This window comes from Podarcis tiliguerta, assembly GCF_965153285.1.
Source record: "Podarcis tiliguerta genome assembly, chromosome: 3".
Taxonomy (NCBI): domain Eukaryota; kingdom Metazoa; phylum Chordata; class Lepidosauria; order Squamata; family Lacertidae; genus Podarcis; species Podarcis tiliguerta.
In genome coordinates, this window is record NC_139536.1 from 45,298,933 (window position 1) to 45,312,116 (window position 13,184).

The following is a 13,184-nucleotide window of genomic DNA, read 5'->3' on the forward strand; positions in this document are numbered from 1 at the left end:
GAATCCCATGAGCAAAATGTTAAGGGCACTATACAGGGTTGCCAACTATTTGCAAGCCATCACTACTGTGCCTTTAATGGTCATTTGATCTGCAATAATTAGCAGGTTGGGGACACAGGTGGCGCTGTGGTCTAAACCACAGAGTCTAGGACTTGCCGATCAGAAGGTCGGCGGTTCGAATCCCCGTGATGGGGTGAGCTCCCGTTGCTCAGTTCCTGTTCCTGCCAACCTAGCAGTTCAAAAGCACATCAAAGTGCAAGTAGATAAATCGGAACTGCTCTGGCGGAAGGTAAACGGCATTTCCATGTGCTGCTCTGGTTCGCCAGAAGTGGCTTAGTCATGCTGTCCACATGACCTGGAAGCTGTACGCCGGCTCCCTTGGCCAATAAAGCAAGATGAGCACCGCAACCCCAGAGTCGGTCACGACTGGACCTAATGGTCAGGGGTCCCTTAACCATACTTCTTTCCATTCTGTGAAAAGTTTAACCTGCTGATATTTGCATCTTGAGCCCATGTTGTATTTACAAAAGCAAAACAAGCAGCTATGTCTATGCAGTCATGTAGTGAGGTAATTTTAATACTCTGGGTTTAATAGTTTTGCAGGGAAAATGGGTTCTCTTTAGATGCATGTGCATTGCTTTGTTTACTTCAAAATATGGTGAGCAAGCTCTGCAAACTTTGGGAACTCTCCTGCTCAGAGTGGGGTCCTGGACTGCTCCAACAATGGCATGTCTCTGCAGCACTACTGAAGCTGCTAAGAAAGAAAACGCTACCCCTGCCCTGGGGAGGGGGCGCACCTTGAAAGAGTCAGGTACCAGCTGCAGTCCATTTGGAAGTGAACCACTTTTCCTGCTCTGGGGCCTACCTAGACAGGAATCAAGGCATGCTGAAAACTGGATCCTACTTAGGGTGGTTTATGAGCAGCTAATCAAAGGCTGAGAGCCATACTCAGACTTATGGCTGCCAGATGCTCAGATGCACCACGAAGCACGTCTCCCATGATTCTTCCCATGCACCTTTGCTTGCCAACAAATCTTGCGTAGATGGCCAAACAGGGTAGAAATGTGGGCTCTCTCTGTGTGTCACACCTGCTTGCCCCATCCCTGACCTCTTGCATTGACTGTACTTTGTGCCTATGGCCGAAGGTCCTGAATGTACAATGTTCATCTATGCCCTGCAAAAATGGAGTTTACAGATACAGCATACGTGCATTGCAGTGAACAGGTATAGATTCCATTCATAAGTTGTGATCCAAGCTGAAGGTTGGGATCAGGGCTAGCTGGAGTGATCTCGTCCCCCTATACATTAATTTCTGCACTGTTTGTCCATCTGGAAAGGGCAAAAGTGTTCCTTCTCTGGCATCCTTTGCTAATTGCCTGAAGGAAGGAATACACCCTTCCTGCAGTGTTCAGCAGATAATTGCTCTTTTTCTTTATGTAGCACATTTTTCTTTGTTTTATTCCATTTGGGGCCTGGTCCAATGTCTGCTGAAATTAATTAGCTCCATCCTTCAGGAGGTTGCAGGTCTTCTTTCTCATTGATTTTCTTTTGATTTGTGTACTTACGATGGCACTGCAAATTTGAAAGAGAAAACAAAGCAGTGCCAATGTTCTTTCTCTACACATTGCTGCTGCTGCTCTGGTTTGAGATGCCCTTATTTTGCCTCATTTATCATCCTTTATTTACCTTTAGTGTAATCAAACCTCATTTTGCCTCCTATGTAGATTCATTGGCTGCCTTTGTATTTTGATTTCATCAGCTCCATAACAATAAGAAATCAGAGACTGAATGCAGGCGCTAACATGCTGAGGCCATTTTTGCAAATTGCCCCACCCTCATCGCTCTGTTCATCAGAAAGGATTCATGGGGAAAACTGGTTGGCACATATACAGTTTTTAATAAAACTCGGTTCAGCGATTCTCCCTCCCTCCCTTGGGTACTTTCAGGTTTTGGAGGTTTGAACTGTGGTTTGAATGTCATTTTTGTTAATGAAAAAAATGGCAGTGCTGGAAAAATCACCTCAGAAGAGATTTGGCTCCACAGATGGAAATGTATCAAGTCATCTAGACCTTAAGCAGTCTATTGATCAAACAGTTTTATTTAGAAGGATTTCACTCTCTGCAAGGCCTGGTGGGTCTCGGTGGGAGGAGAATAACAAGGCTTTTCCCCGACTGTCAGAACCCTTTCTTCTGGCAATAAATATTCATTTCTTCCCATCTAGGAAAAAACAGCTTCACTTACTTCTATCTATAGAGAAAAATTGAATGCAAGTTATGTACATCAAAATGCTCATATATATGTCTGTGCATATATCTTGCATCCACTTTTATTATATTGGCAGCATCCAAGTGTGCTGGGCTGCTTTGTTTTGCCGTTTTATGTTTGTTTCACTTGGCACGTATTTGCTGCTGCGATGTTTACTTCCTTTTATCGCTGCACTACAAGAGGCAGAGGGAGAGGCCAGAAGAAGGGGGGATATATTTTATGTGCTAGAAATAAACTGCTGGTCAGGGACGTTTGAAACTGCTTCTCTGTAATGTGTGCATCAACGTCCATATTTATCTGAGTGCATCAGCATTTGTTTCTGGGTTCACTGTGAGCACATAGGTAGGACACAGTATACCAAAACGTAGCATTTTGCTTTTTTCCTTCTCGTTGGCTATTGTATTTTGGGTTGAGAGGGCTGTTTCACAATTGTTGTTCCTTGGAAACAGGAATATAATTTGTGCTGGGTCTCTTTAATTTTGCTACCCTTGCCTTTCATCTCTCTCTCTCTCTCTCTGTGTGTGTGTGTGTGTGTGAGTGAGAGAGAGAGAGGAATCTGAGTTGCTAGGAAAGCTTTATGTAACTAGTGGCTCAGCTTTTACAGCACAGCCATGGCTCAGCTTCCAGAGCGCCATGTGAAAAATTGGCAGCACATCAAAACCTCTCTTTCATAACAGACTGGAAGAAGGATTTTCTAACAACAAACTTAAGAAGTCGCTGTTTGTTACGCAGGGAGCTGAAATTTTATGAATTGCTCATGGCTAGTTAAACAAGGACACCCAAACTTAACTTGTTTCAAAATGGCTGAGCAGCATGTAGGAGCTCCTCCAGATTGCAGTTTGCCTGCCAGCCTGCAGTTAATCCAGAAAAGCATTTTGCCTGTTCAAGAATTAAAGGGCTCTTTTCAAAGAATTAAGATCATTAAATAATTAATTACAGCTAAATAACTATAAGAAAACAAGGTGGTAAGCGTTAACATGAAGACATGTCTCCTCCAGGCTGGGCGTTGTCTGATGTGATTCGGAATGTACAAGAGGGGAATTTGATACTGGGCAGAGTGTTTGGCATATGGAGTTTTCTTTTCTTTTTTCTTTTTTCAAAAAAAGTTTCTGTCCCTTAGGGCTATGAAGAAAGAGTTCACAGTGTGTTGGCAATAGCTAGCAAAATCTCAAAAAACAAAGGGGATATGGGCTGAGCAGCCTTTTAGATTTAGATTAGTAGTAAGTCTTACTACCATATTCCTTATACTGTTTGCTTTTATACTTGACTTTTGATCATTTCTATGGGGTAAAAACTACATGTTTCATGCTAACACGCTAAGCAACGCTCCAGCGGAGGGCTTTTTGGTTTCTTAAGAAAAGCAGCATGGGGAGGCTGCAATTTCGAGAATTGGCAGCGGAGAAAGGGGCAGCTATCTTTTTCCAGCAGGCTGCTTTTCTCCTCCAGAGCACCCCATCCAAGCCACTCTTCCTGCTATGGGGTTCCAGATTCATTTTATTCTCCCAGTCATGCCTCAGGAGGAGCCCAAAGTGGACAAAAGCAGCGGGAGGTGGGATTTGGAGCAGAAAAAGAGCTCTTGGAGGAAAGTGAATAGCAGTCCTTTACGCACTTTCCTTGTCAAATTCTGACACTTTACATGGATCAGAGGGCAATGTTTTGGAGATGCATTTGTCCTCTTCATGGGAGAGAGTTATGAAAATTCCAACCAGAATAAATGCACACAGAATAGGCAAATGTCTGATTTGCACAATACTGTACAACCAGGCTGCAAAAACCAAGTTTTCTTGGCATAGTATTATTGGAGGGGTGGATGGGTGTAGAGGCGTATACCGAATGCCTATTATAGAGACTTGGATCAGAGGTAGATCATTTATTCCATGTTCAGACATGAAGGCAGACTCTTTTTTTCTTTTTCTTTTACATTACACACCAGCCATCGCTAACTGTTTTTGCCTACAACCCCCATCAGCCCCATCTGGAAGGTACCAGGTTGGAGGAGAGCAGATTACACAACTTTAAAGGGGCTGCTTGCATGTCTGACTAAGTACTGTATCTGGAAAGGAAACTTTATTCTTCTTTCCTATAGTTTTTTGTTTTTTTAAGGAGCTTATTGGTTTGAATCAAAGGAAGTTAACTGGAATGAGATGACTAGTTTGTTTCCCAAAGGGACCCTGTTTCCTTCCAGCCATTGAGAAGGGAGATTAAGCAGGCAAAAGTTTTCATAGTGAAGGGTAGAGGGAGCTCAGGGGTAAATAATCACCATGCTTGGAAAAAGTAACATTTTCCCCCATTAAAGCATTCATTATTCTTGCAATGAATGTGAAACACAAGCAGTAGAAGATTTGCCACGTAACTTACTGCATTGTTGCAAGTTATTTTTAGTTGTCCTTTAGACACTACCTCAGATCTTACCAATGCTCTAGAAAGGCATAAAAGGCAAAGGACCACTGACAGTTAAGTCCAGTCACGAACGACTCTGGGGTTGTGGCGCTCATCTCGCTTTATAGGCTGAGGGAGCCAGCGTTTGTCTGCAGACAGTTTTTCTGGATCATGTGGCCAGCATGACCAAGCTGCTTCTGGCGAAACCAGAGCAGCGCACGGAAACGCCGTTTATCTTCCCGCCAGAGCGGTACCTATTTATCTACTTGCACTTTGATGTGCTTTCGAACTGCTAGGTGGGCAGGAGCAGGGGCCAAGCAACAGGAGCTCACCCCGTTGCGGGGATTCAAACCGCCAACCTTCCAATTGGCAAGCCCAAGCCTCAGTGGTTTACACTACAGTGCCCCCCACATCCCACCTATAAAGGCATAGTCCTGTCCAAAAGTTTCACCAGCATTTCTCAGAAGGCTGGTTGTATCTGCTGCAGCTGACTGCTCATTCCATCCTCTTGATTTATGTTTTCATACTAGTACAAACACAGTTAATAAACTGTTTGATAATGCACATGCCAATAAACAAGGAAGGAGGCAATGTAGGATCCATAAATACAGACACTTCAGAGGCTCTTTTTAAGATATTCCCTCATTTTGAATAATTGATGGCTTTCTATGATAGATATGAATGATAAATTTCCATCTTATTTAACATGTTTACCAATGTCATGTCATTTAAGTCAGGAAAGAAAATGCTGCATCAACTGATGAATCCATAGGGGCTGTCTGTGGAAGAGCTGGCATTAAAGAGCAAGAGAGACACTAAACCACAAGTCCTGTCCAGACGTCTCATACAAAGCTCCAAACCCCATTGTTCAGGCCAGGCTTGAAAGAGAGCAAGACAGAACACAGTTTGGAATTGCTGGAAAGCCATATGGCCGGGGCGGGGGTGGGGGGAGGACTTTCTAGAAGATCAGACGATAACATAGGAAAAGCAACAAAAATAGTCTGTTACATAACATCCAGACCACACATCTTTTTTGAAGGTGGCATCTCTGCAGTGGAGATATTGTAATACCTTAGCCTGACAACTGCATGATTGTATGTATTTTCTGCAGTGACTCCAGTTAAGTTATGCCGTCACAATGCGAAGTAATTGCTGGAGTTTCACCGTGATTTTAACATCACTGATGAGGAGTGAGACAAATCTCCCTGTTTCCATCACTTAAAGGAACTGCTTTTACCATTCTAGTTAATATATGTGCAGCATTATTATTATTATTATTATTATTATTATTATTATTATTATTATTACAATTCTAATCTGAAACGGTCATTAGAGGCATATTTTCTCACCCTAAAATAGCATTTTGGTAAATATGCAATGGAAATGCTTCCTTGGAATGATATCCAAATAAGTTTTACTCAGGGTAGACCCATCTAAATTTTAATGGACATAACTTAGGTTTATTAACTTCAGTGAGTCTGTTCTGAGTACAGTCTAGTTCTTCAACAACAACAACAACAACAACAACAACAACAACAACAACTTTATTATTTGTACCCCACCCTTCTGACTGGATTGTCTTAGAGCAGATGTGGGGGACCATCGTTCCTCCAGATGTTGCTGAACTACAACCCACACCATCCCTGAGCATTTGCAAGGGCTCATGGGAGTTGTAAAAAGGTAAAGGTAAAGGTACCCCTGCCTGTACGGGCCAGTCTTGCCAGACTCTAGGGTTGTGCGCTCATCTCACTCTAAAGGCCAGGAGCCAGCGCTGTCCGAAGACACTTCCGGGTCACGTGGCCAGCGTGACAAAGCCGCATCTGGCGAGCCAGCGCATCACACGGAACGCCGTTTACCTTCCCGCTGGTAAGCGGTCCCTATTTATCTACTTGCACCCGAGGGTGCTTTCGAACTGCTAGGTTGGCAGGCGCTGGGACCGAACGACGGGAGCGCACCCCGCCGCGGGGATTCAAACTGCCGACCTTTCAATCGGCAAGTCCTAGGTGCTGAGGCTTTATCCCACAGCGCCACCCGCGTCCCCCATGGGAGTTGTAGTTCAGCAAAATCTGGAGAGTCAAAGCTTTTCCACTTCTTTCTTAGAGGAAAGGTCTGCAGCTTAATGGTAGAGCATATGCTTTGTATGCAGAAGGTCCCAGGTTCAATTTTGGGCGTCGCTGGGTAGGGCTGGAAAAGTATTCTATCTGAAATCTGAGGAATTGCTGCTGGAGGGATATACTTCCCACGAAACAGTAACCTGTTTTGCTGCTCTGCACTTTTTTATTCCCATGCTGTGCTGATCTAAGCCAAGGTTAGCTGTGGTTTTTTTTTAAGGGATTTGGTTTCAGGGCAGGGGGCCTTGCCAAGATCCTGGATCCCAAGGATACCATGTGCTCATACTCAGCATTTTAAAATATATAAAGTTGTGTTTGACTGATGAGTTCCAAATTACAATTCAGTAATAAAAGTCCAATATACAGAGCGCAGAAAGTTCAAAGATTGCAATCAGGATCTATACCTGAATTTTCCATAAGTTCCGTTTTGCTTGGAAAACTAATGGTGTGACAGCCACATCTTCTTCAAATTTAATATATTTCTTAAACTTTGCTCAAGCTTCATATTGTCTAGTTCTTCAGTTATATTACTTCCCCATCTTTAGTTTTTTAACGATCATACTGGACACAATTAATTAAAGCTCACTGAATCTGCTGATCTCATTTCACATAAATACAACTCAAGTGTAGCTCTAAAATGTAATTACATTTGAGTGCGCTACAATATTTCACAGCTGAAGTTGCCCCTTCCATCCATCTCTCCCTTTAACTTCATAATCAGTCTGCTTGTAGAAAATCAGATAAGATAAATGCGGAATCAATGAAAGGACATTAAAAGGTGTAATTGCACTACAGTGTGGCAAAAATAATTTAAAGCCAGAGTAAGAAATAGGAAAACACGTTTCCACCCTGAAAAGCTAAAAGACTCTATCAACATCTACAGGGAAGGTCATCCGTATCTCTGAAATAAAATTGCTAAGTCACAATAATGACCAGGCAGTTCAGGTCATCCTTTGCACTTTATTTTCTGAGCAATTGATATATTTGCCAGTCTTGTCATGTATCTTAATTGGTGATTAAACGTTTTGTTACCCTCCTATATACTATAGACAGAACTGCATGACAATGCCTTTTGTGGGGTGGGGGATCATTTCAATGCCATCATATGTTGGCTTTCCCCATGTAAGCGTTTTCAGTATATTCACTTGTGGCCATGGCTAATGCTCTTCATCTAGGCATTCACAAGACTGTGTGTAGCCTATTGATAGTCTTAGGTTTAAAAACCCCCTTTGACATCATTGACAATGTGGTGATAGTATGAGACTGCGTAACCAGGAAACTAGACCTGAGAAGTTGCATAGTGTTGTGATGGGTATTTATTTTTTAATTTCAGGTTCTGCTTGTGGCAGAGATAAATGAGACAACCTGTTTGCAAAGGCCAGTGAGCAGTTAACATAGATACAAGAAAATAAGCTGCCATCTAGATGAGATGACAGAGTTTTGTGGCTGGAACGTCCAACTCAGTTGGCAGATAACAGAGTGGGACTACAGAGCTCAGAAAAGAGGATATAACTCTTTTATACTGCATGATTTCCCTGATTAAAATTACATTCACCCAGCTGATACTAGCTTCATTGAGGAGAGTTTATATATACAGGCCCCTAACTGTGCAAATAGCAATCTTGAAGGGGGAGTGATATGATTTTCTTAAGGACCATCCAGGTAGTTTTACCTGGTATTTTTACCATATAGTTTACTTGCTGCCAAAATTTAAAAGAGATGAAAGCTCTGGTGACAGATCTCTATCACCTCAGCTACTTTGGCCCTAAGTTACTTAGTTACTCAAAGCTCTGGCTTGAATAGCCTTCTTTTGTTACCAAGTGACTGGTTTTCAAAGGCGTGCTACTTCTGATCCTGAACATAGGATACTGTATAAGCATCATGACTACTAGTCATTGCATTTTGTGAAAGTGAATTCCATAGTTTAACTCTGCACTGTGTGAAGAAGTACTTCATTTTGTATGTCCTGAACCTTCTGCCACTCAGCTTCAGTGGGTGACCAGAGGTTTCATTATTTTGAGAGAGGGGGGAAAACCTATCTCTATACAGTTTCTTCACACCATACATAATTTTGTACACCTCTATCATGCCTCCCACCTTTTTATCTAAACTAAAAATATCCAGAGGTTGCAAGCTTTCTTCACAGAGAAGTTACTGCAGTCCCTTGGTGAGGGGCGAAGGAAGGCGTCGTGACACCCGGGCTGGGCGTCGCTATGTAGGGTGGCGCTGCACATGTGCTGTACTTAGCAGTTTGCCGCCGGCTCCAGGATCCTCTGCTCACGGCTGCAGCCACGAATGGAGGATCCTCCACTTCTTATCACCCCCGCAGACATGGAACCCGGGGCGCACTGCCCCCCCACCCCCCACCCCCGTTGCGACCCCACTGCCCTGGTCATTCTCATTGCCCTTTCCTGCACCTTTTCCAGCTCTACTGTACTGTACTGTAGCCAGTGTGGTGTAGTGGTTAAGAGCAGTAGTCTCGTAATCTGGGGAACCGGGTTCGTGTCTCCACTCCTCCACATGCAGCTGCTGGGTGACCTTGGGCCAGTCACACTTCTTTGAAGTCTCTCAGCCCCACTCACCTCACAGAGTGTTTGTTGTGGGGGAGGAAGGGAAAGGAGAATGTTAGCCGCTTTGAGACTCCTTAAAGGGAGTGAAAGGCGGGATATCAAATCCAAACTCTTCTTCTTCTTCTTTCTGAGGTGCAGCAGTCAGAACTGTATATACAGTAGTCCAAGTATGGTCACACCATAGATTTGTATAAAGGCATTGGCAGTTTTATTTCCAGTCCCTTTTCTAATGATCCTTAACATGGAATTTACCTTTATCACAGCTACTGCATACTGAGTCAACGTTTTCGTTAAGCTATTCACCATAACATCAGGATCCATTTCTTTGTTGGTTACTGACACTTCAGACCCCATCAATGTATATGTGAAGCATGGATTTTTTGCTTTCATTGCATCATGTTTTGTTCCACTGAACCATATTTGCCACTTGGTTGCTCATTCACCCTGTTTCCTTTTATTGTCCAGAATAATTTGGTGTGATTGGAAATCTTGGCCATCTTACTGCTCACCCCAACCTCCATTTTATCAAGATTTTTTAAAAATGCAGACCTCTGGGAGTCCCTCATTTCTTATAGACCTTCATTGTGGGAGCTTTCCATTTATTCCAACTCCTGTTTTTATCCCTGTTCCTGTTCTTTAGCCAGTTACAGATCCATAAGAGAACTTGTACTCTTATCCCATGACTGCTGTGTTTCCTTAGGAGCCTTTGGTGGTGAACCTTCTCAAAAGCTTTTTGAAAGTCGAAGTACATAGGTACACAGTGTCTACCACGGGGTGGGGAACCTCTTATACAGAGTTGTTGCCTTTTTTTGGTCCCCCAAAAGAGGATAGACTGAGAGAGGGGCTTGTCCAAGGCCACCCAGCCGGGTTCATGACTGAACAGGAACGAATCCTTTATCCCTACAGATGAATTTCTGACCATCTATAAATAGAGTCTGCTCATACACACAAATCCCTAGGAGAAGTTTTAAAATCTTGTCTGTAATCTTGTGGGCTCCGTGAGCTAGCCCAAGATTTTCATTTGCTTGATTGCCTAACTGATAGCTTCTTCCTTCTGGTATTACAACGGACAACAAAACCATGCTTTTACCTTCTTTGGTCATAATCACTCCCCAGAGCTGCAGTTGCTTAGGGCAGTGTTATTATTTGTATATATTAGTCTATACTCAGGGTTGTCTAAGGAGGAAGTGTGGATGGTTGCTAGGGAGGGCATGAACTTCACAGTGACCCTCCTACCCTCAGCCTCACTTTAATTTATGTACACCTTGGCCAGTGCATCAGCAGGAAAAGCAAGTTGCTTCAGCACCCCTAGCCCCACATTTCTAGGAGAGACAGGGACCAGTGGAGCAACGCTGTTTGCAGGTTTGAAACAGCTTTTCTCGGGGTATATGCCTTGAGGCGATGTTGTTGTTGCTTAGTCGTTTAGTTGTGTCTGACTCTTCGTGACCCCCTGGACCAGAGCACGCCAGGCACTTCTGTCTTCCACTGCCTCCCGCAGTTTGGTCAAACTCATGCTGGTAGCTTCGAGAACACTATCCAACCATCTCGTCCTCTGGCGTCCCCTTCTCCTTGGGCTCTCAATCTTTCCCAACATCAGGGTCTTTTCCGGCGAGTCTTGTCTTCTCATGAGGTGGCCAAAGTATTGGAGCCTCAGCTTCAGGATCTGTCCTTCCAGTGAGCACTCAGGGCTGATTTCCTTAAGAATGGATATCTTTGATCTTCTTGCAGTCCATTGGACTTTCAAGAGTCTCCTCCAGCACCATAATTCAAAAGCATCAATTCTTTGCCGGCCTTCTTTATGGCTTGAGGGCAATACAGTAAAACAAAGGATCCACCTGTTCCTGTACATTTCTTGTGACTATCAGCCCAACCAGTTGGTCACGTCCTCTGCCTTAGTGAAGTGACCACTGGAACTGTTATTTTGGGAACAAGGGATCAAAACAAGTCTCCCCTTCTCCCTTCTTGCCACTCTGTTAGCACTCTTGCCTTGCCCCATTAGAAAGGTTTTTGGTTAAAATATTGGCGCTCTTTAAAAATATGCTAGTACTCAGCTTACCACCACTCCAGACAGGCTTTCATTTTATTATTCTAGGCATTAGCAGATGCCTCAGTTCCCAGTATAAAATCAAAGTATCTATTTTACGATAGCTTATAGTACAAGCATCCCTGTTAGACGGCTGTCATACACTTGGATGGTTTAGAAGTTACAGCTAGTAAGGAATGCTGCCAAGTGCTGAATGTAAGCTGCCGTAATCATACTGAACACAGCTGAAGCAGCTACGGTGGCTATCAATATATTTCCAGGCTCAACTCAACATGCTGGTTTCAACCTATGATAACCTAACCTGACTCCCTGGGTATTTCAGGGGAAACCTACTCCCATATGAACATCACTTAAGAGCAGCAGAGGAGAGCCTGCTTTGAGTTACATTGTCTTTGGAACATCTGCACCTTGTATCCTACAAGCAGGGACTTGTCCATCATCATCACTCTAGAATCCATAGAAATGTTGAACACTTCTTTCCATGGCGGTGTGTGTCTTTGTCCACTGACCTTTCTCATAGTCAGTAAACAGGTCTTGTTATTAGTTCTTAGGCTTTAACTTGCTGGCGTTGTCTTCTTTCAATTTAGCTTTTACACAGGATTGCTTTTATTGTTGTTTAGTTTCGGAAGGGTGTTAGTAAGAATCATGACTGATCCAGAAAATGTGTTTTTTCCAGGAATACAGAGCAGCCACCCAGACAAATTGCTGGGCTTGCTAGGCAAGCACTCCTCTTGTCTTCCTTTTGCCACCACTTCTCAGTAGTCAAGCTGTGGTGACTTGGAAGCAAGAGTTTTCACTCTAGCAAGGATCCCTAGTGACACATTCTCATTGTGGTATTGTAATCTGTGCTCAGCTGCCATGAGGGCCATTTTTTAAGGCCGGGCATAAGCTCCTTCAGGCAGGGTCTGCCTTCTTATTCATGTTCTGTAAAGTGTTATGATGTACATCAATGATGCTTTATAAAGAATAAGAAAAGGATTATTTCTTCTGGCCATAGCCTATCCTGCTCCCCCATTGCAGTTAATCTGGCCACATCCACACTATACAGTGGTACCTTGGGTTAAGAACTTAATTCGTTCTGGTCCGTTCTTAACCTTAAACTGTTCTTAACCTGGGGTACCACTTTAGCTAATGGGGCCTCCCGCTGCCGCCGCGCTGCCAGAGCACGATTTCTGTTCTCATCCTGAGGTAAAGTTCTTAACCTGAAATACTATTTCTGGGTTAGCGGAGTCTGTAACCTGAAGCGTCTGTAACCTGAGGTACCGCTGTACATTTAAAGCATATTAGTAGAAGTAGTCCTGAAACTAAATTTACATGTCTACAATAAATGCATGCAGCTCTATATTTTGAAAAGAAGCAAAACTGTGCTTGAAATCTTATTTATTTATTTATTTATTTATTTAAACAGCCACAACCCAAACACTCACCTGTACTCTGCTTATTCTTTTAGAATGGAACTGCATGTCACCTGAGTAAAAGCAAGTATATAGAGAAGGGAGGGGAAATTGGCAGATGGGAGGGGGGGATGCTCTTAATTTCTGAAGCACAGTCATTATCGCCCTGGATCTTCCACCACCACCAGCAGGCCTGGCATATTTCCAGTGTTAAAACTAGTTGAAGGAAAAATTGGGGAAATGGAGGGGTTGTGAGAAATTCTCACATTCTCCCCTGCTAATGTCTCCCACCCACTACATCTCTGTTACAAGGTAAAGAGGGAGTTGAAACCCTGTGCTTATATCTCAATGTGGTTTTCAACCCTTATTCTCTAAAATAAAAATCTATATACAGTATATACCCACGGAGGAGACATGTTTT